At 42.4% G+C, this 27,829-nt stretch overlaps 1 protein-coding gene, 1 non-coding gene and 1 pseudogene across 5 annotated transcripts in view; 1 reads left to right on the top strand and 2 right to left on the bottom strand.

Moving 5' to 3' along the window:
• JAK1 (Janus kinase 1) overlaps positions 1-11,119 on the bottom strand; it is a 140,063-nt gene extending 128,944 nt beyond the window's left edge. For all 4 annotated transcript variants that reach the window (XM_019919447.3, XM_019919446.3, XM_019919445.3 and 1 more), the window contains exon 1: positions 10,896-11,119. The gene's annotated coding sequence lies outside the window, so the exon portion shown is untranslated. The remainder of the gene's footprint in view (positions 1-10,895) is intronic.
• Positions 11,120-12,877: 1,758 nt separating this feature from the next.
• LOC109547323 (NADH-cytochrome b5 reductase 3 pseudogene) lies at positions 12,878-27,512 on the top strand (annotated as a pseudogene).
• TRNAR-CCU (transfer RNA arginine (anticodon CCU)) lies at positions 17,482-17,554 on the bottom strand. Its single transcript has one exon. It is a non-coding gene; the product is annotated as a tRNA-Arg (tRNA).
• Positions 27,513-27,829: the final 317 nt, after the last annotated feature.

The following is a 27,829-nucleotide window of genomic DNA, read 5'->3' as shown; positions in this document are numbered from 1 at the left end:
GCAAGGAAACATTATGATTTACAGAACAGTCTTTCTCTTTTTCTTTTTTATAAAAGGAAACATATAAATTCCTGAAGAGGAACATCAAAAATTTGCCTAAACTTATTTATTTAAGCCACTGACAGGACGAAAAATACCACCATAGTCTTCCAAAATACTTGGTGATCATTCACAAAACTGTACTACTTTATATAAGAATCAAGGATTTAATTTGGCCAAACTCCTTCTAGTAAAAATGTTCCCAGGGCTTCCCTGGTGGCGCAGTGGTTGAGAGTCCGCCTGCTGATGCAGGGGACACGGGTTTGTGCCCCGGTCCGGGAGGATCCCACACGCCGCGGAGTGGCTGGGCCCGTGAGCCATGGCTGCTGGGCCTGCGCGTCAGGAGCCTGTGCTCCGCAACGGGAGAGGCCACAACAGTGAGAGGCCCGCGTACCGAAAAAAAAAAAAAAGTTCCCACTTTGAACCTCTACAAATTGTATACAGAGGATTTAGCATTTACTCAATAATAACCCATGTATCTTCTGTGAAAGGGGATATTACAATGAATAAGTCCCTGTCCTCAAGAACCTTGGGACTGCACAGTGGAGGGAAGTCTACAAAGGAATTGAAGCACAAGGCAGAAGACAATGCCCTAGAAAAGAGGATCACACACCACTGAAGCACTAAGTATACACATGCCTCTTGTTGGGGGCTGGGGCGGAGAGAACAGGGACATTTGAAGGGGCCTTGAAAGCTACAGAATTGTAACAGATAGAGAGCATGAGGCACGGGCAAAGTCCGTGGAGGAGGAGGAGGCAGAAAAATATGAGGAATGTCTGAGGCACAAATGCAAAATAGTGAACAATCTACTTTGGCACAGAAGGAGAGAAATGGGAGAATAAGCTGAAAAGTTGAAATCTTATGACAAGGAGCCTGGAATACTACAGTAAGGTGGAATTTGGACTGTTTTCTGTGGGGCTTCCAAAGGCTGCAGTCAGGGAAATTCTGTGACCTGAGTCAAGCTGCAGGAAGATTATCCAATGTCTGTATGGAGGACAGACTGGAGGGAAAAGCTGGAAGCAGGGAGCCTAGGCTGGAGATTACTGTGATCCCCCAGGTAAAGAAAAGCTAGGTCAGAGGCAGGGAATGGCGAGAAGACAAAAAAGCCACACGCTGGGAGGGAACACTGAGAGGGCCTGGCAGACTGCTGGACTGGGGGACGGAGGGGGTGCGGGAGGGGCGCAGCAGGGCGAGAAACCAAGATGACCTAAGGCAGGGGTCAGCAAACTTGGGCCCACGTGCCAAATCTGGCCTCTTGCATGTTTTGTACAGCCAGGAAGCTATACAAATTTTTACATTTTTAAGTGGTTGGGGAAAAAATAATATTTTGTGACAAGTGGAAACTCGAATGTCAACGTCCGTACGTAAAGTTCTCCTGGAACACAGCTACACTTGTTGGTTTACACGTTGTCAATGTCTGCTTTAGTTCTGCAGTGGCAGAACTGTGGAGTTGTCACAGAGTGGCATGATCCTCAAAGCCGAAAATATTTACTGTCTTCCTCTCTACAGGAAAAGTTTTCTGACCACTGGTTCTGATGGTGCTGAACAGAGATAGTACTAAGAGGAACAGAGAAATCATCCACTGGGTTGGCTGGGTCAGAAAAAGAGATGATATTAATTCTGGAGCAGTTAAATGGGAGGTGTCAACAAGACATGCAGGTAAGGGAGCCCAGATGAAATGGAAAGATCATCCCACTGTGGGGCCCCGGCACCTGCTGCTCCCTGCCTGGTACTCTTCCTCCAGGTCATGGCATGAGCTGGCTCCTGCTCATCATCCATCATTCAGGTCTGAGCCCAAATGTCATCTCCTCAGAGGTAGCCCCTCTCCCACTCACCTAAGCATTCTCTACCAATTACCATACTTAATTTTCTTTATCGCACGTAACAGCACCTATTTATCGCCAAGTTTAACATCTTAGAATGTTGGCCCCTTAAGAACAGGGCCCTGCCTCTTGTTCCCCACTGTGTCCCCAGTGCCTTGGCCAGTGCCTAAAGCTGCTCAGCTGGTATTAGGGGAGGTAGGGAGTGCAGAAGAAGAAATATGAATAAAAGGGACAACTGGAGCACAGGTGAAAGCAGGTCATCTGCACAGTTCTAGGAATAAATAAGATCTGCCGTTCTCAGAACCTTTAGGAAAGTCTGTATTGGGGGTGGCGAGAGAGGAGAGGAAGAGAAGACACCAAAGAGAAGAGAGCAAAGACACAGACAGAAAGGAGAGAAGTATTGTGTCTCAGAAGCCAGACAGGAAGGGGGTGTTTAGCAGCATCAAATGCTTTAGATAACAAGCACAGAAAAAAGGCCTAAGTATGACAGCAAAAAGTCACTGGTGACCTCAAAGAATAAGTCTCAAGTGTGTGGAGGTGGCAGTCAGGTTGCAAAGGGTTAAAGAATGAGTGAGTGGGAAGAAGTAAGGCTTTCAAGGCATTTGGCAGCAGAGGGGGCAGAGGTGCTCCCAGTGTGGTAGGGGTGGGGGGATCCTTCTGTTTTTCATACAGTGACTCAAGTCTGACCTCACCAGCCTGCCTCTTGGTCCTCTCTGCTCCAGCTGCAGTGTTGGTTCCACCTCAGATCCTTTGCGCACGCTGTGAGCCTGCGCTAACAGGCTCCTCACTCTCTTAGCCTGGCTAACTCCTTCACCCTTCAGACTCCAATGTAAAAAAAAAAATGTGTCACAAAGACCCCCTCTTCTTACTGCCCCCCACCTCTGCTTTATACCAAACTAAGACATCTCTCCAGGTACTCAGCATAATTAAAACAAACAGTTGAATAATTGTTGAGTTATTGTCTTCCAGTAGCAAGGAACCTTCTGAGGGCAGAAATCAGGACCATCTTGTTCTCACGTAATATGCAATCTACAGATAATTGTTACATAATGGAATGAACATGAAAACCTGAGAGCGTTTTTGTCTCAGCCAGTTTGTGCATCCCAAGTGGCCTACTTCACAAATCCACATCAAGTAGGCTTACAATTTACGTTCAGGCCAGTTTGGCTTCCTCTGACCTCCCCTTCCTACTTCTGACCAACTGAGATGGGGTGTTTTGGAGATACCACCAAACATCAAATGATTTTCCCAATTAGGTAACTGATATACAGTGATTAGCAGACCTGCCTAAAGTTTTACAGATGGCTTTACTGGAACAAAATCGTTCAGAATATTAAATTTAGGCATTAAGCATCTTCCTTTTTTAAGTCTGTACTTTGTGAACTAGCCCTAAAATGGGTTTGCAGGTGTACCTGGCAAAACATCCAAACATCCAGTGCACTTCTTTACTGTATGAGTCACATCTGTCTGCCTCCCTGTGTGTGATCAATTAAACTAGTTTAATAACAAGATTTTTCACTCGGAAAATATACATTTGGTAGATTGTTTTCTCCCTGATATTTTTCTTCTGTCTTTTCTCTCACCATAACATAAAAGATTATTTTAAATTCTACTAATTGAAAAAAATTGCTATAATTTACAGCCTTGCTACAGTTGAGCTTAATTAACTGTGCAAATAAGCCTGCAGATATAATTGTGCTTAACTGAATGAACTGTTGTCAGTTCTAATACCCTTAAGCCCTTTAAAACACCATTAAAAACAAGAGTTGCATTAATTACAAATTGTTCTTATCTATTCCCACTTTATACATTCGAACTTGTCTGAATTAATGTACCTGAAATTAATAGACCTAAATTTATTCTTTTAAATACCTACAGGTCAGCCTGTTCACTATTTGAGCTGGACTTCCCTACCTACTGCACCCCCCCACCCAATAAAAATTAGGGAGTTCTACGGTTATTTTCCTTCTCAAATAGAAAGACAAGGAAAAGAGACAGCTAATGTCTTTGGTATCAAAGCACATGGGATGAGACTATCATCAAGAGCTCTTTTCCAACCACATGACAACTACTATTCTTGAGAATATGAATAAATGCAACATAAACATTACTAAGAAAGAACTACAGATATATTCAAAATATGACTAGGAGGAAGGACCAGCTTTTTGTACAATTTTATATTTGGGGTAAATCTTGTTTTAGGAAAATGCAACACATACATGGGAAAAGGAACTAATAAAACAGCATTCAGGGGAAACAACATATATTTAAGAGTTCTCTTACACTTTTATAATTCATTAAACAGCAAAACTCCATAGCATATTACCTGATTTATAAGATTTTAAATTTCCACACAACTCTAAAGACACCATTTTACAAACAGGTATGCCTGTGCCTTTCTGCCAACAGCTCACCGCTCGCTAAGTAAACTGAATCAGGGAGAGCAACACAGTACTGACTTTCCTGGGAAGTCTAGTACATTCCTACCAAATTATATACCTTGGATGGCATTTAAAGTAAAATTAAAAACACTTTGTTTCTCATTTTTTCTTAAAAATAACTTACCTACCACCCTGGTGCGGTCTATATCTCTTCTAGATTTGAGAAACTGCCTTCTTTAGGTGCCTAAATGTTTTTGACTTATCCATTTCTAACTGAAGCCTTTGTAATATAGAATGTATCAGCTACTCTTTGTTTTGCATTTAGTGGGTCACACTTCCCTACCATCTTAAGGCATTCTGAATATAATCTGAGCTCTTTGTTTTTAACACAAAGCATACTCACCAATCAGAAGGAGGAAAAAAAAGAGAGCGCACGTGCTAACAAATGTTTAGCTCACAACATGTACCTGGCACCATTCCAAAATCGTTAGGTGTATTTAGGTGTAGTCACTCAATCCTCAAAACAATTTTAGAGGTAGGTACTATCGTATCTTCATTTTATGGATAAGGAAACAGGCCCACGTTCTTACAGCTAGGATCAAACCAACAGTCCAGCTCCAGAGCTTCCAAAAACACAGATTATGAAAAACAAGACTAATCTACAGTAAATCAGTCTGTGTACCATCTAGAGGCGTAATTTAGTTGACCTGATTTAGTCCCCCGCACCACCCCAACTGGTGGGTTCCAGCTGTTACCCCCTTCTCCGCAGATAGCCACAGCTCCCCTTTTTAAGTTTTGCAGAGGCAGCCTCCTCTTGCAGATCTCTCCAATCACTTACCCTGAAGAATGAAAGCTCCTTCTGTGAAGCAAAGATTCCTCACTGGGTTTTAACACTGAAGAAAACCTCTTCTTCAAGCCTGTCCTGTCGCAATCCTGACTGCAGCTTCTTACTCCACCCCCACCTCTGCCCACCACTTGCACACCTCCCAAGCCCTCAGGCTGCCCTTTTCTGCTAGAGTCCAGAACTATATGGCCTCATTTCCATTATGCTCCACAACTTGACCTCTTCTCTTCTTAATGGACTGGTCATTATCAACACCAATTACTGTACTGTACTGTGAAAGTGACACCTTCAATACGCTAAGGTATTTACGATGGCATTCGCCCCTCCACTAAATGGCCCCACCCAAGGTGCTTCACTTTTTGAGTTATGGCTCTGCTTTTCATAAACCTCTCCTCATTCACTTCCAATATAAAAATTAACACTGCCTGCCTCAGAGAATGTTCCTTCCTGTATTCATCCTCTTAACAATTCCCATCTCTTGTGTTTTTTGTATTTAATCTCCTATTGACTTGAAAACCAGTTAGGTAGATTGTCTATAAATCCTTTATAAATTAAAAGCAAACCAAAAATAAGTTTTACTCTACTATAAGGAAAGCATATACAGACTTCATGACATCTATTTTGGCTCTAAGCATTTTCTATTTCCTAGTAGCCTTCTAACAGTTGATAAGTGGTGGATAAGTAAGGAATGTTTTCTGTGATGGGGAGGATGAAGAGTTGCACAATGGTCAAATGAAGCTGACCCTTTATAGAACTGTCAGTGCTTCACAGCTGTTGCATTTTTTAATGATGTTATTCTTGAGCTCAAAAACTGTGAATGGCTTCCCATCTTCCCGGTTCATTCGTTCAACACAGGTCACAGTCCCTGACCTCACACTGTTCACGGACTTGTGCAGTCTTCACAGTCTGGCCCCATCCTGAACGTCCAGCCCTACCTCCTTCTGCTGCCTCTCAGTACCCTGCTCTAGTCACAGTGGCTGCCGTGTATAACCTGCAACTGAGAAACTCTGAACAGGCTCAAGGGTCTTCCACTAGACTGTAAACTCTATAAAAGCAGGATTTTTGCCTGTTTTGTTCTGTTTATTCACTCCCTGAGACTCATAGCAGGAGCTCAAAAAGTATTTACTGAATGAATAAATGGATGAACAAAATGCTGTGTGAATATTACTGGTAAGTAAATTCAGTTACCACAGATTAAAAATATCTGAACAAAGACCAGCTCTGTCTTCTGCCTAGAGTAGACTTAAAGAAATTTTCGTTTTGCTTCTAAAGCAGGTCTTGCCTCAGGATCGGCAGTTTACTCATAGAGCACCAAGGAAAAATGTGTGCCCGCTGCCAGCTGTTAAGAATCACAGATCATAAAACCTCAGAAGTAAATATACCACAGAAATGAACTTAAAGTTTTATGCTTTCTTGTTGCCTCAAACTGCCAAAAAAGCTGGTGCACTTCAGAGGAAAGAATACTCACAGGAAGTAGTTTCCTGCCCCAGAAACCCGGTCATTTCAACATGGCAGCTGTTTAAAAGCCCATGTTACCATAGGGTTTCGAGACAGGAAGCAATAGTGGCACACCTAGCTGAATTCAGGGGAGAGCAAGAAGCAGAGAGGAAACAACATGCCAAACAAGAACACGGCTTGGAGGTTAGCCCGCAAAGTATAAAAATAGTGAACCAATTCCTCTAATGTTTCCTATAATGTAACTGCCCGTACATCATATTTATTAGAAAAGAGAAAATGAAGGGCATAGAAACAAACAGCACCTTCCCTGGTCACTACTGCCGCTTTTTTCATCGTTAACTCTTCTTCCAATATAAATGACTCTAACAGAAAAGAAATTGCTAAGAACGTTATTGTCCTTAAATGGAAAAGGGAGTAGACCAGGGATGACTCTTCTGTGCTTTCTACTTTCCTCTATGTTCTAATTTTTTTATGAGTTTTCCCTCATTATAGTGAGAAAATAATCTTTATGTTTAAAAAAATACAGTTGGGCTTCCCTGGTGGCGCAGTGGTTGAGAGTCCGCCTGCCGATGCAGGGGACACGGGTTCGTGCCCTGGTCCGGGAGGATCCCACATGCCGCGGAGCGGCTGGGCCCATGAGCCGTGGCTGCTGAGCCTGTGCATCCGGAGCCTGTGCTCCGCAACGCGAGAGGCCACAACAGTGAGAGGCCCACGTAACGCAAAAAAAAAAAAAAAAATACAGTTAAAAAATTTATGTTCTAATAATTACATAACTACATTAAATAATTCCTCTACCCAAAAAAATGAATAACAAAGAATTCAGTAACATCAAACCATCCAATCTTGGCATTCAACATACTGCCTCAACCCCTTTCCTCCTCAACGACCAGTATATATAACAATTCATTTGGTTTTAGAAAATCGTGTCTTACAACAGACTTGTGGTTGCCGAGGGGGAGGGGGGAGGGAAGGACTGGGAGTTTAGAATTAGCAGATGTAAACTACTATATATAGCATGGATAAACAACAAGGTCCTACTGTATAGCACAGGGAACTATATTCAATATCCTGTGATAAACCATAATGGGAAAGAATGTAAAAAAGCATGTCTCTATGTGTATCACTGAGTCACTTTGCTGCACAGCAGAGACTGGCACAGCACTGTAGATCAACTATACTTCAATAAAAAAAAAAGTCTTCACAATAGTTATAGTTATAATTTGCATAGCACTTCAGTTTCCATCATTTACCTAGTTTTTCCCAACAGCTTCGTGAGATTGCCAAGATGGATATTTTTATTTTCATTTTACAGATGAAGAAAATAGGGGCCTGAAGTGAAGCAGCTTGCCATGACAGAAGCCAGGCTCTTCTCGTTACCCACCTGGCATTCCAAAACAGGATTTCTCAAGACCAGCACTATTGATATTTTGAGCCAAATAATTCTTTGCTGTAGGCGGCTGCACCGTGCATCGTAGGCTGTTGAGCAGCATCCTTGGCCTCTACCCACTGGATGCCAGTAACACTGCCTCCTCTCAACCCCACCCCGCCCCCACAGTTCTAACAATCAAAAATGTCTCCATAAACCTCAAATATCTCCTTGGGTGCACAATCACACCCAGCTGAGGAACACTGGTCTAAAAGAATCTGCGAGGTTCTTTCTGGCATCTTTATTCTATGATAAGGCTCCACAGAACACTGTACCACCATAAGTCAGACCATCAGAAGCTGCTTGCTCAGCAAGATTCAGTAATTAATCAACTCCCTATCCACTTAAAACAATTTTTTTAAATGTGGAAATGAACAAGAAAAACTTCCTTGTAAATAAATACTCACATCTCAGATGATAAATCTTCTAAAAGCATATGACCTCATTAGAACATAAGTATATACATAATAAAGATATATAAAATAATGTGTGTGGGGGGAGGAAACACTTAACAGAGGAGTCGAAAAACAGACCTTGGTCTTTGTTAATAAACCTTATTAATGCAGTTGTACCTTAGTGTCCACTCTATTAAAATGGGTATAAACCTATACATTCTCAATACCTGCTCCAGCTGGGTTTCTGTCCAAATATATGTGTTACTTCCAGCTACTCAGAAGAAACTGAGTGATAACTTCAAAACATTATTAGAATCTGTGGTCTGTAGTTGAAACCACTAGTGTTTGTGAACCCAGAATCTAAACTGGCAGACCTCACTATCCCATTTAAAAGCACTCAGCTTAAATTTCTTCATGCCATTTAATGAGTCTCTTCCTGAAAAAGCAACTTTGCCCTCAAAATTCCTTACTTTCTACCAGCTTTTTAGCAAACGCTTGAATTGAAAACATTTTGCAAGCTAATTCCCCTTAACAACTTACATCTGTAAAAGGTAGATACCAATTGATCAGAAAGATAATTACAAGTACATATAGAACATCAGCCAAATTGCTATTAAGACTGACTAAATTACAACAAATTGAAATGTAGTTATATTTCGGGAAATGTTTGAATTATTTTGTCTATGTATGTATAGTTTATTCACCCTCTATCATCACTTCCCAATAATAATAAGCAATTAGTATACTGTGGAATAGGGAAACTAAACTGGCTTTATTCAACATGGAGTGTCACACTGCAATCCTAGTATTAAAAAAATACATTTTTGTAGCTATTTAGAGAAACTAAGATACGGTGTAAGTGCTTAGTTAATATGACATGCAAAGTTAAAGAGATTGTGACTATTCCTATTCATAATGTCCACAATCACGCAGGTACCTGCGTCTTTAAATGTGATCTGGATCTATACATAGGAGACATTTTCTCCATATTACAATGCATATTGTACCCAAAGTGTCTGGTACCCTTGTAGCCTCCATTAACCTTCACCACAAAGTACAAAAGAACACATTGATCCTTCAATAAAAACGATTGCCTGGTCTTGAAAAACATCAGTCACCCAAAGCAAAGGCAGAAACAACAAAAATGGAGTTTCGGAAAGAGAGGAACAAAAATGTAATCAATATAAAATGTTCATCTTAAAAATTTTTTCCACTGTGTAAATGCCCATAACTCACATCTTTTTTCTGAAAAAAAAAAATAGCCAACAATCAAACACTCCATGATCACATCTAGTTGTTTCTGCATTATACTCATCACTTAACTATGTCAGGTTTTTAATGCTTTCCTCCCCCCAAAAAAGTAATAACAATTTTATACAGCTGTAAACTCCTGCCACTGAGAAAAAAGCCCTGCACTCTTAAAAAAAAAAAAAAAAGTCAACAGCATGTATCCAACCAGGGGCATAAGACAGCTCACAGCCACGTATTAAGAAAAGTGGCACGGAGGATGGGATCCTCTTTCCCATGGACACACAAGAATTCGCAAAGAATATACAATCAAAAAAACAAAAAAATGTGCACAAACACCTGGCAATAATCATACCCTTTATCTAGTCCCCTAGAGAAGTTCCTCGGTAAACACATCCAAGGCGCCCACATCCCTGGAACCTAGGGGAGTGACCTGAGAGGGTGTTTACTAGTCCTGCTAAAGCGACGTCTCCCTCTGATGCTTGGCGACGGCGTGCGGATGGGGTCTGAGGAGTTACACAAGGAGCCAGAGACCAGCCCCAGTTTCGGTTACTAGTCCCTTTACAGCAGGGCTCGCAATTCCCCGAGTGGCTCGCTCTCACTGTTCCTCTTCCCTGGCCATCTCGCCCAGTGAGCGTCTTTCAGACTTTCCGCCCGCTACCTGGGGCCAGTGTCCCAACAGAACCTAAAAGGAAAGGGGGCGTCTCCTGAGTCCCCAGACGCCCCCCTGCCCCAAACTGGGCCCCAAATCCCAGAAACTTTCCCTCGCTGAGATGGCAAAGAAGTCAAATGGCTAAGACGCTCAGCATCCGTCCTGAGGCCTGAAAAATCCTCCTTCCGCTCCCCGGCAATTCTGTCAGAGAGCTGGCGGTCAAGTTCTCGGTGCAACAGCGAGGGACGTCAAACCTCAAGCCCGCGCCTGTATCTCAGGGTGGTATAAACAGGATGTCAGCGCGTCCCAGGCTTGTTGATGAAAACTTGGTGTGCGCTCTGGGGGAGGGGGCAGCGAACCTTAACCTTTCCCCTTCGGGCCTGGGGCCCCCGGCCCCCGACCTCCCGGCACCGGCCGTCTCCGCTCAGCTGGAAATCCCCCGCCTTGCCCGCTCGCCCCCACCCCGCCCCGGCCCGGCCCCCAGGTCCAGAGCCACGCTCGAGGAGCGGCCCCGGCTGCGCGACGCGCGAGGCCCCAGAGCGGCGGCCGCGCCTCCCGCCAGTGCCCGGCTCCCCGCCCCTAGCCTCCGGGCGCCGCAGGCTTCTCTACCTCCAGTCGGTGACACTCACCACTTCCGTGTGCGCCTGGGCCAGGGGGCTCCGGGTCACTGCGCGGGTCAGGGTCGGGCGGCCCGCTCCCTAAGCGGCCAGCCCCCCAGAGCCCCAGCGTACACGCACCGGGGTCTGAGGAGGGGACGCAGGGTGGGCTACCAGGGCTGGGGCGCTGGGCTCGGCAGTCTGCGGCTGCTTGCTACTCCACGGCCGCCGCGGCCTGCGCTAACCGCCTCCCGCCTCGCCCCGCGGCTGGCCCCGCCTACCACCGCGCGGCCGGTCCCGCCTCCCCGTGATGTCACGCGCGGCTGCCCCCGGAAAGGGGGGCGGGGACCGCGGTGAAGGCGGAGGCGGCGGCACCGCCTCCGCGCAGGACCCAGCGCCTCTAGCCTTCGCGCCCCGCCCCCATGCGGCTTCTCTCACTCCCCCAGCCCTCACTCGCTTCTTTTCAGCACGTATTCTAGAAACAGCAATGCAAGAATGAGAGATCTGCGAGCGCAGAAAGTGAAATTGTCAGGATTTGGCCATAGGTTTACCCGTCTCGAATTTGGAGTGCCCTTCACCATATCTTTGTGCACTGCGATGCATTTCTCACAGTCCTCTGCCCCTTTTTGCCACCAAGCAAGAGATGAGCTTGTGAAGCATGAGAGTAATAGGAACTTAAGAAATTAACCTTCCAACGTTAACAGGTTACTTCACGTCCAACCCATTCTGTATTTCAAGGTCTTAGAAGTTTTTTAAAAACTTATAAATACTAATAAAAACATTTGTTGATATCTAATGTGTGTCCAGCGATTTTCATTTTTTACTAATAATCCCTCAAAGTAGGTTTTATCTTCCTTTTATCTTTGAGGAAACAAGTCTTAATTATCTTAGTTAAGGTCACACTATAGCCAGATTCATACCTCATAGGCAGTCTACGACCAAATCATGGTGATTTTACTTCCTAAATATGTCTCCAGTCCATTTGTTTCTCTAAGTGTTCCGACAACATGATCCTAGCAGCCACCATCTCTCATCTGAAGGACCACAAACATCTCTTAAGTTGTCACTCTGTATTCAATCCAGTCTCCAATTAATTCTACAAAGTGAGCTTTTAAAAATTCAAATGTGTTCCACTCACCCCCATGCTTAAAATACTCCAGTGCCTTCTCCCCGGAAATCCTTGGATGAGAATCTGCCTAAGCTATGCGTGATCAGATTTCTGCAGCTCGGTTCACTGCTCACTGAGGCTTCCCCATGTGCCCTGACTCCACCAACCCTGCTGGAGGATTCCTGGACACTTGAAGAGTTACTGGCAGCTTACTTCACATGGAGCAAGTGCTGGGTGTGGTACGTGGTGCGTGAGAAGCGCATTCGAATCTGGAATTCTGGGGTTTAGTTCTGGCTCCCACCATTAACCACCTGTGTTACCCGAAACCAGCGGACCCCAACCTTTTTGGCACCAGGGACCGGTTTTGTGGAAGACAATTTTTCCACTTGCGGGGGGAGGGGGGAATGGTTCAGGCGGTAATGCAAGCGATGGGGAGCCGCAGATGAAGCTTCACTCACTCGCCTCTCACCTCCTGCTGTGTGTGTGTGGAGGGATGTTTGAGGACCCCTGCCCTAAACAGTTCACAGTTTACTCATAAGAGTTGAGGGGCAAAAAAAAAAAAGAGTTGAGGGGCAGACTAAACAATCTCTAGGGTGTCTTCTGGAAGGAAACAGCAAAGATAACAGAGAAGAAAAGAGAATCAAGTGGGGAAGGTCAGTCCAGCTGCCTACCTTGTGGGTGTTTGAGTAAATGTCTTACCTCACCTGCCACTCAAGGCTGTTTGCATTATTTTCTTCACCTGTGAAATTGGGATAATACCTTCCTCATAAAGACTATGCCAAAAGTGAACTAAGGTAATGCCAGGCCTGACACAAGTGGTGGACTTAGTAAGTTATTGTGATTTTTTTTTTTTAATCAAGCTGGGCCTTAAGGAACAGGTGGGAGTGATATGAGTGGAGACTGAAACATGAAAGAACAGTATTTCAGGTAAGGCAAAGGGTACAGAAAAATGAAAGTCAGAAAAGCCCGAGAACAAATCTGGTTGCTTTGCGGGGCTCATGAAATGGAATGAGCAGAGGTCCTTGGTTGAGTTCAGATCCATTCCACTATACCAGGCATTGCACTGGGTCCTGAAGATTCCAAAAACAAGACCCAGTTCCTGATGTTACTGAACCACGTTTGTTTGTCGGAAGCTCAGCAAGCCAAATGCTGAGGCACCAAGGTGTGCAGCAGAGAAAGGGTTTATTCACAAGGCAGCCAAGCAAGAAGATGGGAGAATAAATCTCAAATCTGCCTCCTCAAAGGGGAGGAGCTTGGGATATTTCAGAAATAAGGAAGCAGTGTGGTCTTAGGCATGGGGAAAGGTGAGATAATCAGGTCCCGCACAGGAGTATCTGAATTACATGCTTCTTCATGGCCTGCACGTTCAAAAATGGAGGCACTTGGCATGATCTGAGGGTACAGTTGTTGGCCCTCTGACTTCAAAAGGTTATTTATGGAACACTTGCACAGACCCAGTTTTAGGGTCAGTGGTCCCAACCAGTCTTAGCCAGCTGGAGCTCAAACTAAACTCAGCTGACCCCAAGTTCCTGGAAAACAACTTGGGCAAACATCTTACTGTTTAGGCTATGGGAAGCTTGGAGGGTATGCAATTTGCAACAAAATAATTAAGGCTTGCTCAGTGAAGGCAGGCTACAAGCAGAGGGGGCTTTTAGCAAGCTGTTAAGACAAGCTAAGGAATTTCTGTTAGTTACCAGTTTCTGTTAATTCTATGGGGCATGGTTTCCTTGTCCTCTGGGTGCTCACAGTTTAGTGGAGGAGATAGATAAGCAACCATTCAGTATGATTCATGCTCTTCTAAAAGTGATCAAGAGAAGAACCATGAAACCCAGCCTGAAGAAACCGAAAATAAAAGAAGCAGCTACAAGTAGCAGGTAGGTTACAGGAACCAAGGAGAAAGTGGCACATTCAGGCAGTAATAAGTATACGCTGTGTGACTGGGGAATAAGAAAAGAAGGGCCTTATGCAAAAACTTCTGCCCAAAATAAATAGTGTGTTTTTGAGGTATGTAAGCAGATTTTTATTTGAGAAGAATCACTCCAGGGCAGGGTTTCTCAACCTCAGCACTACTGATATTTGGGGCCAGAAAATTCTTTGTTATGGGGGGTAGGGTTGCTGTCCTGTGCACTGTAGGATGTTCAGCAACATCTCTGTCCTCTAACTACTAGATGCCAGTAGCAACCCTCCACTCTTCCCCCTCAACTCCCCAGTCCACCTGGTCCACTTACGACAACCAAAAATGTCTTTAGATATTGCCAAATATGCCTTGGGGGACAAAAATCATCCCCTTTGAGAACCACTAATATAGGGATAATGTGGAAGATGGATTGGAGGGCAAGGAGATTAATCATATAACATAGTAGAACTTCAAACTGCAAGTGATGAGACCAACATCTAAGGCAGTGGACCAGGGGGGGATACTGAGAAGTTGTCAAAAACCTGAGGAGATAGAATAAGGAATTTCACATGATTCCCAAATTCTCTAAATTAGTCGACGAGTTGACCAAGGATGCCACCAACTAAATTGGGCGAGGAATTCAATTTTATGTTTGAAAATAGAAAAGCTTTTAAAGGTTACTCTATAGGGAATATACAGGAGAGAGAGAACAGTGTAAAAGGAGGAATAAACCTATCTCCTTCTAACATGTCATGTGTAGCAAGAAACCTACAATCTGCTACAAATATTCATCCAAACTGAACCAAACTAAATATAATGAAGTAGAAGCCTCTTATTAGGAAATTCTCTTAAAAAAAATCATCCAGCCAGCAATCATACATACATAGGTTTCACACATAAATTTTCATCAAAAGAGCATCTGCTCACCAGTCTTTCTCTGCAAAAGCTGTTTCCTAGATTACAATGGGAAAATAGATTCAAACACTGAGGTTTGCCTTTAAAAGGTTATACCAGTGGGCTTCCCTGGTGGCGCAGTGGTTAAGAATCTGCCTGCCAATGCAAAGGACATGGGTTCGAGCCCTGGCCTGGGAAGATCCCACGTGCCGCGGAGCAACTAAGCCCGTGCGCCACAACTACTGAGCCTGAGCTCTAAAGCCCGCAAGCCACAACTACTGAGCCCACGTGCCACAACTACTGAGCCCACGTGCCACAACTACTGAGCTCATGTGCCACTACTACTGAGCCTGCATGCCTAGAGCCCGTGCTCCACAGCGAGAAGCCACGACAATAAGAAGCCCGCGTACCACAACGAAGAGTAGCCCCCACTCACCACAACTAAAGAAAGCTTGTACACAGCAACGAATACCCAACACAGTGAAAAATAAATAAATAAATTTATTAAAAAAAAAAAAAAAGGTTATACCAGAGACTTCCCTGGTGGTGCAGTGGGTAAGGCTCCACGCTCCCAATGCAGGGGGCCCAGGTTCGATCCCTGGTCAGGGAACTAGATCCCACATGCCACAACTAAGAAGCCCCCATGCTGCAACTAAGACTCAGCACAGCCAAAATAAAATAATAAATAAATATTTTTAGAAAAAGGTATACCGAACAAAACTAAACTAAAATACCACTGTACAAATCATAAAATTCTGGAAACTAAAAAAGAGAGGCAAAATCACCTCAGATTTTCTTGCAGTTATTTTTTCACTAGGGATATTTTTAATATAAGCATAATCATGGTGTACATGTAATTTTGTAAATGTTTCCTTAAACTTATTTTAATTTATAAGCATTTTACTTATAAATGCTTACTACAGAAGTTTCATAACTAATGACTTTCTCCATGCAAATAACCTAAATAATAATTAAATATATAATATTTAGATAATACCTTAGGAGGGATTCACAGAAATGTAAATATTGAGTCAAATAGACTACATAGTTTTAGAGTCTTGATTCACAGATTCATAATGGCAAGTCACTTGCCAAGAAATTTCCATGAATTTACACTGCCCTAAAAAATGTACACAATGTTAGGTTTTGTAACAATGGACATTTTAACATTTTAAATGGTTTATAACTTTAATGTTTTAAAAATATACCTTGTTGGGCTTCACTGGTGGCGCAGTGGTTGAGAGTCCGCCTGCCGATGCAGGGGACATGGGTTCGTGCCCCGGTCCGGGAAGATCCCACATGCCGCGGAGTGGCTGGGCCCGTGAGCCATGGCCGCTGAGCCTGCGCGTCTGGAGCCTGTGCCCCGCAACGGGCGAGGCCACAACAGTGAGAGGCCCGCGTACTGCAAAAAATATATATATATATACCTTGTTGCTTTAATTTTGAATTTCCATGATTGTTAAAGAGATTAATAATTTTCCCTATGCTTTCTCACTAGTTTCTGTTTTTCGTGTTTCTTTTAATTTACCAATGTGTGTGCCGGTGTGGGTAGGGGAAATACAGTCTGTTTTTGTTCTTTGTCCACTACAGTATCTTCTATCAATTTGTAATAATAGGATCTTCAATTAAAATAGCAATAGTTTTTCTGTCATGCTTTTGATATGTATTTTTTCAGCATACTATTTGCTCTTTAAAAAACTATGCTTGTAAAAGTTTTCCGTTTTCTTGTAGTCAAGCATGTTGAATTGCTGTGGGTTTTGGGTTTGTTGTCTGTCTGTTCGCATTGTGATATCATCTGTGATTCTTTAGGAAATTATCCTCTCTTTTTAGGTTAAATAAATGAATACAACAAATATTTGGTGAGTACCACTATGTACCAGGCACTATTCTGTCCTGCAAATACAGCAGTGAAATAATACAGAAGAGGTTCCTAGTTGGGGAGCATAGTTGAAAACAAGTAAATGAATAAATAATTAAAATAATGCCAGTAGTGATACATGCTGAGAAAAAAACAAGATTTAAGGGATAGAAAGTAAAGGGAAATGGCATGTGTTCATTCTATATTACTCTAGGTTTTATATAGCTAAATACTTTAAATATCCAATATTTAAACCATCTAAAATTTCAGTGGATGTTCTGAAGTGTCTAAAGTACTATTTTTTTTACAATCAAGACTGTCTTTTATGTTGAAAATATAGTATTCAATAAATGTATGCCCTTCATTTAACAATCCCTCTCCCTCATCCCACCCTACAAAAAAAGGAAAAGTAAAATTAAATGTTAAATCTTTTACCTCGAAACTAAACCTAGATGGTAACTGGACAGATCTTCTATATGACCTCTGATGCACTGAGTTAGGCTCCATCTATGATGGTGAAATGATTACACTTTAAGAGATCCTTTTCCACTGCTTAGTACCATGAATACAGCAGACCACTGAAAATACTTACTCATAAGGATAGACTGAAAGGAAGAAAAAGAGTCTGATTAAATGTAATAGGAAGGAAACTATATAATTTTTTACTTAGAAGGAACCATGCATGACATGTAGTAGAAGATAAATAGATATTTACTGAAAGTATAATTCAATGAAAGAAAAAAGATGAAAGCAAATGAATCATATTTATGCTTATGAATGTGCACTTTATTTATTTATTTGGCTGTCCCGGGTCTTAGTTGCAGGATGTGGAATCTTTTTAGTTATGGCATGTGGGATCTAGCTCCCTGACCAGGGATCGAACCCTGGCCCCCTGCATCAGGAGCGCAGAGTCTTAACCACTGGACCACCAGGGAAGTCCCTGAATGCACACTTTAAAACCTTTTCAGACTAAAATTACTGAGGGGATACTGTCTAGAATAGAACTTTGATGTCTCAAGGCATCACACATTTGATACGGTATTGATTCTGCCCTCAAATTATTGCTTGAGATAAACCTTGATCTGATTTGAACTGTCTCAGCCCACTCCTGTAAGACATGAGATCCTTCTTCCTCAGATACTTCGACTCTCATAAGATGATATCTCTGCCCTCAGCCCAACTGTCCCATGGCCTAGTCGTAAATTTGACTTTGGAGTAAATGTGAACCTAAGTTTGAACTTCACCTCAGCTCTGCCACTTCCTAGCTGTGTGCCCCAGGCAAGTTCCTAAAATAATCCTTAGTTTCCTCACATGTAAAATTGGAATAATATTACCCAGCCCATTTACCTCAATAAATGATTATGAAGGTTAGGTAAGAAGGTGTATACAAACTCACTATTCCAACCACATTACAGTGCATGGATGGCCCTTAATTAGCTAGTTACTAGCTGAGGAGCATGTATTAGTATAATTCCATCAAGAAACAAGTATGACAATGTCCATCAGCAGATGAATGGATAAAGAAGATGTGGTATATATACAGAATGAAATATTACTCAGCCATTCTTAATGGTTTAGGTGAATGTTGTGTCCTTCAGGCCTCCCATGGAACATAATGCTCTGGTGGGTCTTCCATAACATTTCCCTTCTAGTACGCCCCTCCAACTTCTTAATCCTTCCTCTGCCTCCTGCCAGGGCAACTCAGGCTTCTCCACTTCACTCAGGCTTGGCCATCACTTTCTCCAGGCTTCTAACAGCATCCCATAGTGACTTTGTCTCAACCTCTAAGGTCCCCGCTAAAGTAAATCCTCTGTCTTGAAAAAGGACCCTTAGGTCTGAGCTCCAGAAATATTTATCTTCTCTCTCTTTTTTTAAATTGGAGTATAGTTGATTTACGCTGCTGTGTCAGTTTCTGCTGTACAGCAAAGTGAATCAGCCATACATATACATATAACCCCTCTTTTTTGGATTTCCTTCCCATTTAGGTCACCACAGAGCATGGAGTAGAGTTCCCTGTGCTATACAGTAGGTTCTCATTAGTTATCTGTTTTATACGTAGTAGTGTATGTATGTCAATCCCAACCTCCCAATTCATCCCATCCCCTTTTCCCCCCTTGGTGTCCATATGTTTGTTCTCTACGTCTGTGTCTCTATTTCTGCTTTGCAAATAAGATCATCTATGCCATTTTTCTAGATTCCATATATATGTGTTAATATACTATATTTGTTTTTCTCTGACTTACTTCACTCTGTATGACAGTCTCTAGGTCCACCCATATGTCTGCAAATGACACAATTTCATTCCTTTTTATGGCTGAGTATATACTTCTCTTAAGCAAGGTTACTTATCCCTTATGTAACTGATTACGTTTCTCCCTTTGATTGTTAGGAAGCTCAGAATCAAATATTAGTCATATATGTATAATGTATAGGAACTTATAACACATACTTCATATACTATCCTCACAACAGTTTCATCTTTGCTTTCACTTATTTTCACTTCACACTGACTCTTCCACTTGTATTTATTCACTACACTATCTGCTCAGCACTGTGCTAGGTACATATATATCATCTCATTTAATCTTGGCTTCCCCTCTTGTGGGATCTTGGGCAAGACACTGAATTTCTATAAGCTTTGATTTCTTCATCTGTAAGTGAAGATAACCATAATGTCCACTTCATAGGGTTGTCACGAGGATTAATAATGATAGTTAACATCACTAGTTATTAGAAGATACTCAAATTTTTTTGTCTAAAAAAATTAAAATATCTCATATAATTATTTTATAAGATGTTAATGTAGTAATATCTGAAAAGATAAACATCAGTTTATCATAAAAACACTCAATATACGGAGCAGAATAAGTATTACTAATCTTATTTATTATGGCTTTAACCTAATTGAAGATTTCTGTGGTTCCTGTAATTAACAGCACTATAACAGAATCAATAAAGCTAAGCTATAATGAATGTTAACACAGAAGGGCTCATTTATGGATTTTTTTTTAATATAGGACAAATGAGATGATGGCCACCTCAGAAGGCAGTGAGCCCAAGGATACTTTACTACAAAATTTATTCAGTTTTACAGGAATATCAGATTGCTTTAGACTGACTTACTAGCTATAATAATGAGGCTTATTCTACCCCAGGGACTTAGTATACTGCATTAATAATGAATACACTTTGAAGAAATGCTATTCTAACAACTAAGCTTAGTGCCCTGGAAAGACCACTGGAACAGAAAGCAGGAAACTTGAAAGCAAGTAAGCTCTACAACAGACTACAGAGCATAAGGCAGTCTATTTAACCTCTCTGAACTCACATTTCGCCTGGGTTAGATCACATGATCTTCTGCTGCCTGCCAGCCTCAAAATGCTATGCATATTTATTTCTTAACCTCACAGTAGCCATACAAAATTTACTGGCCAAGAAATCAGATTTGCATTTGAAGTGGAAAGCCTAAATTATATGCCCAAAAGCAATAGGAAGATAAATTACAGCTTAACAAGAATTAGATTTGATTCCTTCCTAATTTCTAATTTTCCGTTTCTTTGGTACAAGAATGATATCTAGGAATCTTATAATCTCAGAGGTCTATGCTACCCAACAATTCAACTCAATTCAGCAAATAGTTAATCAGTACTAATATTTGCCAAGTACACACTAAGTTCTCAAGTTTCTGAGAATATGATGCAGGACACATATGATCAGTAACGATCAACTGAACAGCCATGTGCATTAAGGTACTATATGTACTCACGCTCAGGCCACTGAGCGTGGCCGCCTCTGTCCAAGGGCGGCATGCTTCCTGCCCTCAGGGACTGTAGTATGTAGTGAAAAAGGAAAGACATCCGTCAAAAAATAAGTGATCAAGTGTCAAATTTGCTGATACAGGTAGGAAATGTCATAAGATTTCAGAGACAGGACACATCACTGAAAATCCTGGTAGGCTTCCTGGAAGATGAAATGTAAGCAAAACCTTGAAGGATACTGAAAAACAGAGAGAGAAGTGTTAAGCCTATTTAATGGGTACCTATAGCCTTCTCAGAATTGTTAAGATTAGATTTAATTTTATGTGTGAAATGCGTTTGTGTTGTCTTCACTCAATTTTAGGTACCATGACAGCAGAAACCAGGTATCATATTTTTGATTCAGCACAACAGATATTTATGGAGTGCCTACTATGTGTCAGGTACTGTAAGTTCGGAGGGGAAGAAAAGTCAAAGAAGAAAAGAGAAAGGAATTGGAGAGATAAATCAGAAGTCTGCCTCTCAAAGATCTGGGTAAACTAGGTTTGAACCCCCAGCCTTTACCTGGCCTGCAGAAGTATAGAGCCCTTTCAAGAGCTGGGTAACTTCCACCGCCCCACGTCTAATGTGTTCTGCAGTGTTGAAACGAAACCTGGCCTCTTCCTGGTTTTCCCATCAAAGGCACTCCTACAAAGCTGCCTAGGTTTAGTAGCAATCGCTGGAGATGTAGGTAATTGTGGGGAGGAATCACAGCTTTGCTGCGCTGCTGGCTGCTCTCTTCCCTTTCCCTCTGCCTTCTCTCCTCTCTTTTCCTCGCTCACTCCATCCCAGATTGGCCCCACGCATCTCAAATTCTCCCTGTCTTAACACAGTAAGTCGCCCCTCCTCCAACAGCCAGGTCCTTGGGTCTCAGCTTTGTGCCTCCAGCACTCCCCAGCCTATTCCATTACACCGAATTTTCCAAACCTAGATGCTTCCATCCCCAAGAGGAATTCTGGCACCAGCTATTAATAGACAGTGAAAGTTTCTCCACCTTGTTACGAAGAGCTAAGTGCACTGGAGACTCTAAGAGAAACCTGAAGTACTACGGAGGGACAGAAGGAGGATGGAGTGCAGGAGACAGGTCAGGAAAGGTTTCTTGGCCCCTTCTAAGCGGTCTCTCTCTCTCTTCCAAATTCATGCAGTATTGATTGCCTGCATCACTCCTTGGACTCTTGCCCTCTGTTGCCTTCTATGGTTATTTCTCTTTCTATCTGTCTGTGTGCTTTGTCTCCCGGACCAGATTTTTTGCAGCTTCAACACAGCAGCTTTTCCTGTTCCTCCCCAGAACTCTCATGGGTATAATGGGCCTCACTGGTGGGTCTGTTGAGTCTCAACCTGCGGGAGCTGTATGATTTGCCTCGTTTGACACTACCGTCCCTAAATTTCCCCCCAAAAGGCCACCTGGTAGGAGGTTTTTTTTTCTTTAATTAAAATAAACTCTAAGAATATATTGATTATTTAACCAATTTGCTTGAGTTGTCTGGGGATGCTCATTCATGTTACACCAACCAGCAGCTGAAAAGGACTAACGTGTATTGAAGTACCCCTAGGGACCAGCCACCTGGCTTCAATTCTCACAATCATCTTTTGAGGTAAGATTAGGGAATTTACCAAAAGTCACACCACTACAGAGCAGGAACTAGAATTCTAACCCAGGAATATCTAGCTTCAAAGTGCCCATTCTTTCCACTACCCCCATCCCTAAAATAATAATGCTCTTTAGAGACATCTCTAAAAATAAATAACGTTTCTGTATTAAAAAGAAGAGTGGTTATTCACTATGATATAAACTAAACAAGACCACCCCAATAGTTAGGGTCCTGGAGTAGTAGAAAGAAGTTGACTCCATGAGCTTGAACAGGTGGTTTCACCTTTCTGAGCTTCAGGTTACTTATCTGCACACACACAATCTCACGGAGTTGATGTCGATGTCAACATTAAATTAAATTCTATATCTGTATAATTAATTATATATAATTAATAATGTAATTAATTTTATATATATATATAATACCTGGTAAGCAGTGTTAAGTGGGACTGCTTTTCCTTCTACAGAATGTAAAATGGGAGTTGACACAGAGGTCTGACATTCAGCTTAGTTGGACATGTGCTTTTTTCACTGGGTTAACACATTATTTGGGAGGGACATTAGCTGAATCACACAAGAGCATATTAATCACTAACTCAACGTCGGCCGACAGCAACCGCAGTTCTTGGAAGTAAATTCACACTGCTGTCAACATCCTTCGAAGTCCTTCTCCACATTAACTACCACTGCCTCCTAAACAAGGTACTTTCAGATAATTGCTATCGGCCCAGGTAGGTGGTAAGAGGGTTTAACATATGAGCACTGTAAAATGGGAGGAAGTTTTGGGAGGCTGGTGTGGGGAGATGGGACCACTCTTCCCAGGCCCTCAACTATACCAAGTCCAGCTGGCTTGTGTTTCTAAGAGCACAGACTCAGCACTGAATTAGAGCTAGGTTTTAGTTCTACCCATTCCTAGTTATGTGACTTAGAGTTTTAAATTTCATTTTTCTCATCTGTAAAGTGGGGATGATAATAATTTCTATTTTCCAAGGCTGTTGTGAAGATTAAGTTAAATAATGATTTTAAAGCACTTAGTACAATATCTGGCACATTATAAGCCCTTAAAAAGTTGGTTATTTTTTTTATTATTAACAGGGAGCATAGCCTTGAAGTTCTAAGATGCCGGGCAATTAAAAAAAAAGGAAAGAAAAGAAAGGCTCCCTGTTGCTGAAGGATCAGGTTCAATGGCACAGTCAGGCACACAAAGTCTACCATATCGGACCCCAAGCCTCTGCTTTACACTATGGTTACCTGTACACACTCTGCGAAAACCTCCTTAACTTCCAGAGGCAAGCAGAATTCCTCCTTTAGTTTCCCAGAGTACTTTGCATATACTTTTGTACTTTCCCTTATCACAGTATATTCTATTTGTTTGCATATCTGTCTCCACTCTACCCTACCCCATCCCAGGCGGTGAGTTTCTGGACAATGGAGACCATATACCATCTTTGTATTTGCAGCCATTAGGCATTCTGTAAGTCTTAGTTGGATGGATGATGGATGGATAGATGGGTGGATAAGGAACATGGGACAACAGTGACTTGGTAAAAGAATTGGGAAAAGGTACCCAGGGAACAGGGCAAGACAGTCTTTGCTTCATAAATGTTCCTAAGCCTGGGTCTGAGCAGAAGTCTAGAGGACATGACATTGGCAGAATTGTTTGCCTGATGAGGTGGTTGGGCAATCTATGCCTTCTAGGGGAAGCATGAGCACATGGTGACTGCTGTCAAGACCAGTATCAGGCAGAACACCTTAGTTACCAGGGAGCCAAGGCAGGATGATGCCTCTAAGTTTTCCAGCAGCCTTCAAGGTTAACATGGCTAAGCAATTAGGAGTAACAAGTTTTTCCAGGTGCGGTCAATTGCCAGCAGGGCAGACAGACTTGTGGACAGAGACCATCTGCCCTGTGATTATGTTCACTGTAAATAATGATACACAAGATCTAGAGATAGTAAGGGGATATGCAGTGTGATCCCAACAGAGGACAGACCATCTGAAGATAACATTTCAAAGTACCTAGAATATAAATTATTTTAGAACATAAGGCAATAGAAAGGGAGATTTATATCTTGACTTTTCAGGAATCATTCTATTTTCATTTTATTTTATGCTTTTTGTTAAAGGCAACTGAAGTGATAATATTTCATGATTGATCATTTATTCTGTGCTTCATACTTTTTTAAAAAAGTGATGTACTGGAGTCAGCTCCCACTGGCTCATGAGAGCATACTGTGTACATTTCTTCTCCTCTACACCTTAGATGACTTCACAATGGTATCTTTAAATCAGCCAGGAGTATTTACACCATGGAAATAGGCAAACACTACAGATCAGGGTTTCCCACTCCCACTTTCTCTAAGAGCTGATTCTTTTTTTTTGGCTGCATCGCACAACATGTGGGATCTTAGTTCCCCGACCAGGGGAACAACATGTGGGAACCTGTGCCCCCTGCATTGGGAGCGTGGAGTCGTAACCAGTGGACTGCCAGGGAAGTCCCCTGAGAGCTGATTTTTAAACCTTTACCAGCACACCACTGGCTTTACAATGAATGATCCCAATTAATACTCCCAACACACCTATTTTATAGATGGGAAACTGAAGTTTAGAGAGGATAAATAATGAAAAACTTATTACAAACTTTTTGGTGGCAAAAGCAGGATTAAAACTGACACCATCTGCCTCCAAAGTTGATGCAGTTAACCATGATGGAGGGAACACTTACCAACTCATTCTGTAAGGCTAGCATTACACTGATATCAAAGGCAATAAAGACATCACAAGAAAAGAAAATTACAGGTCAATATCCTTTCTAGATGCAAAAATCCTGAACAAAATAGTAGCAAACCAAATCCAACAGCATATTAAAAGGATTATACACCATGATCAGGTGGGATTTATCTCAGGAATGCAAGAGTGGTTCAACATAAGGAAATTAATCAATGTAGTAAACCACATTAATAGAACAAATGTAAACAAAAATTATCATCTCAGTTGTCACAGAAAACGCATTTGACAACATCCAACAACCTTTCATGATACAAACATTCAGAAAACTAGGAATAAAAGGGAACTTCTCCAACATGATAAAGGTCATTTATGAAAAACCCACAGCTAACGTCATAATAGTAAAAGACTGAAAGCTTTCCCCCTAAGAGTAGGAACAAGACAAGGATGCCTACTTGCATCACTGCTATTTAACACTAGTTGAATAGTGCTATTCAACACTAGTTCTAGCTAGAGGAAGTAGGTAAGAAAAATAAATAAATGGGAAACAAATTGGAGAGAAAGAAGTAAAATATCTCTATTCACATATGTCATGATTCTACATACAGACAATTCCAAAGAATCCACAAGAAAGCTACTAGAGCTAATAAAAAAATTCAGCAGGGTTGCAGGTCACAAAATCAACACACAAAAATCAGTTGTGTTTCAATACACCAGCAATGAACAATTCAAAAAGGAAATAAAGAAAGCAATTCCACTAGTATTCAAATAGCATCAAAAAGTATAAAATACCCAAGAATAAATTTAACCAAGGAGGTGAAATATTGTACACTGAAAACTCTAAAACATCTGTGAAAGAAATTAAGGAAGACCTAACTAAATGGGATAACATCCATGTTAATGGATTAGAAGACTTCAAATTGTTAAGATGGCAATACTACCCAAAGTGATTTACAGATTCAACACAATCTCTATCAATATTCTAGCAACCTTTTTTTCAGAAATGAAAAAAACCCATCCTCAAATTCATATGGGATTGCAAGAGGCTCCAAATAGCCAAAATAATCTTAAAAAGGAAGGTCAAAGTTGGAGGACTCACAACTGATTTCAAAACTTACTACAAAGCTACAGTAATCTAAACACTGTGACACTGGCATAAGGATAGACACATAGACCAATGAAAGGGAATTGAGAGTCCAGAAATTAAACCCATACATCTATGGCCAATTGATTTTCCAGAAGAGTACTATTTTCATTCAATGGGGAAATATTAGTCTCTTCAACAAATGGTTCTGGAACAACTGGATTTCCACATGCAAAAGAATGAAGTTGGAGCCTTATCTCACATCATATACAAATATTAGCTCAAAATGGAACCATAAAACTCTTGAAAGAAAGCATAGGGGTAAATCTTGGTGACGTTTGGTTTAGCAATGGATTCTTAGATATGACACCAAAGCATGAACAATTACCAAAAAAAAAAAAAAAAATATAACGACTTCCCTGGTGGCACAGTGTTTAGGAGTCTGCCTGCCAATGCAGCAGACACAGGTTCGAGCCCTGGTCCAGGAAGATCCCACATGCCACAGAGCAACTAAGCCCGTGCGCCACAACTACTGAGCCTGAGCTCTAGAGCCCGTGAGCCACAACTACTGAGCCCACGTGCAGCAACTACTGAAGCCCGCGCGCCTAGAGCCCGTGCTCTGCAACGAGAGAAGCCACTGCAATGAAAAGCCTGTGCACCACAATGAAGAGTGGCCCCCGCTCGCCACAACTAGAGACAGCAACAAAGACCCAAAACAGCCAAAAAAAAAAAAAAAGATAAACTGGGTTTCATCAAAATTGAAAACTTTTGTGCGTCAAAAGATATTAATAAGAAAGTGAAAAGAGGCAGCCCAACTTTCTTGGCTGGGGCAGTAGCCACCACCACAGGGCCCAGCTGAGCACACTGGGCCACACGGTGCTCTCCCCAGCTTGGTTCCTCTATAGCCCTGCTATCCAGCACTGGGCCCCAGCCATTACCTTTGAAAGCCTGGACATCAAGTTCTCACTGTGGCTTATCGTTGAGGAGATCATCCGCCGTAACACCCAGTGGTTCCACTTACAGCCCCATTACATCTTGGGCCTCCTCATAGGCCATCACATCTACTTTTCAGCTCAAATCCACTAAAATCTTACCATTGAGCCCTACACCATCTCCAGCCATGATGAAAGGGCTTTAGTGGACCTGGTCATCAAGGTTTACTTCAAAGACACCCAGCCCAAGTTTCCCACTGGAAGTAAAGATGTCCCCATACCTGGAAAACAAGAAGATTGGAGACATCATTGAGTTCCAGGGCCCAACCTGGCTGCTAGTCTACCAGGGCCAAGGAAAGTTTGCCATCTGTCCAGACAAGAAATCCAATCCCATCAAGAAGTGAAGTCTGTTCACATGATCACAGGAGGAACAAGCATCACTTGGATGCTACAGGTGATCCGTGCCATCATGAGGGACTTGGATGACACCGTGTGCCAACTGCTCTTTGCTAATCAGACCAAGAAGGACATTTTGCTGCAGCTGGAGCTGCAGGAACGAACATTCCACTTTCTTCAAGCTCTGGTACATGGTAGACAAAGTCCCTGAAGCCTGGGACTACAGCTCAGGCTTTGTGAACAAGGAGATGATCCAGGACCACATTCCGCCCTGGAGGAGGAGCCTCTGGTACTCCTGCCCCGAGCCAGTATGCCTGCCTACCCAACCTGGACCACGTGGGTCACTACAAGGAGCGCTGCTTCCCCTTCTGATGGCTGGGCACTGGCAGCATCACACCCTGAACACTCACCATGCCCTGTCCTCAACTAGTCCTCCTCTGTCAATGTTATTTAATGCTGTGGGCCCAGGTTCAGTCTGGCCTGCCTATGCCCTGGGTGGTCACCCAGCTGGGCTGACCTGAGGGGTCCCCTTGGAAGCAGAGCTCTGTTTCAAGTGGGCCACAGCTGGCAAACTTTAGGGCAAGTTCCTGTCTGGTTCTCACTCAGTCCTGTCCCTGTCCTCATGACTCTTTGTCTCTCCCTTCTTGCCCTCTTCTCCTATTACAGGGATGAGGCTGCCATCACCGTGC

The sequence above is a fragment of the Tursiops truncatus genome, chromosome 1 (assembly GCF_011762595.2).
Source record: "Tursiops truncatus isolate mTurTru1 chromosome 1, mTurTru1.mat.Y, whole genome shotgun sequence".
Lineage (NCBI taxonomy): Eukaryota > Metazoa > Chordata > Mammalia > Artiodactyla > Delphinidae > Tursiops > Tursiops truncatus.
The sequence above is the reverse complement of the archived record's forward strand: the minus strand, read 5'-3'. Positions and strand labels throughout refer to the sequence as shown.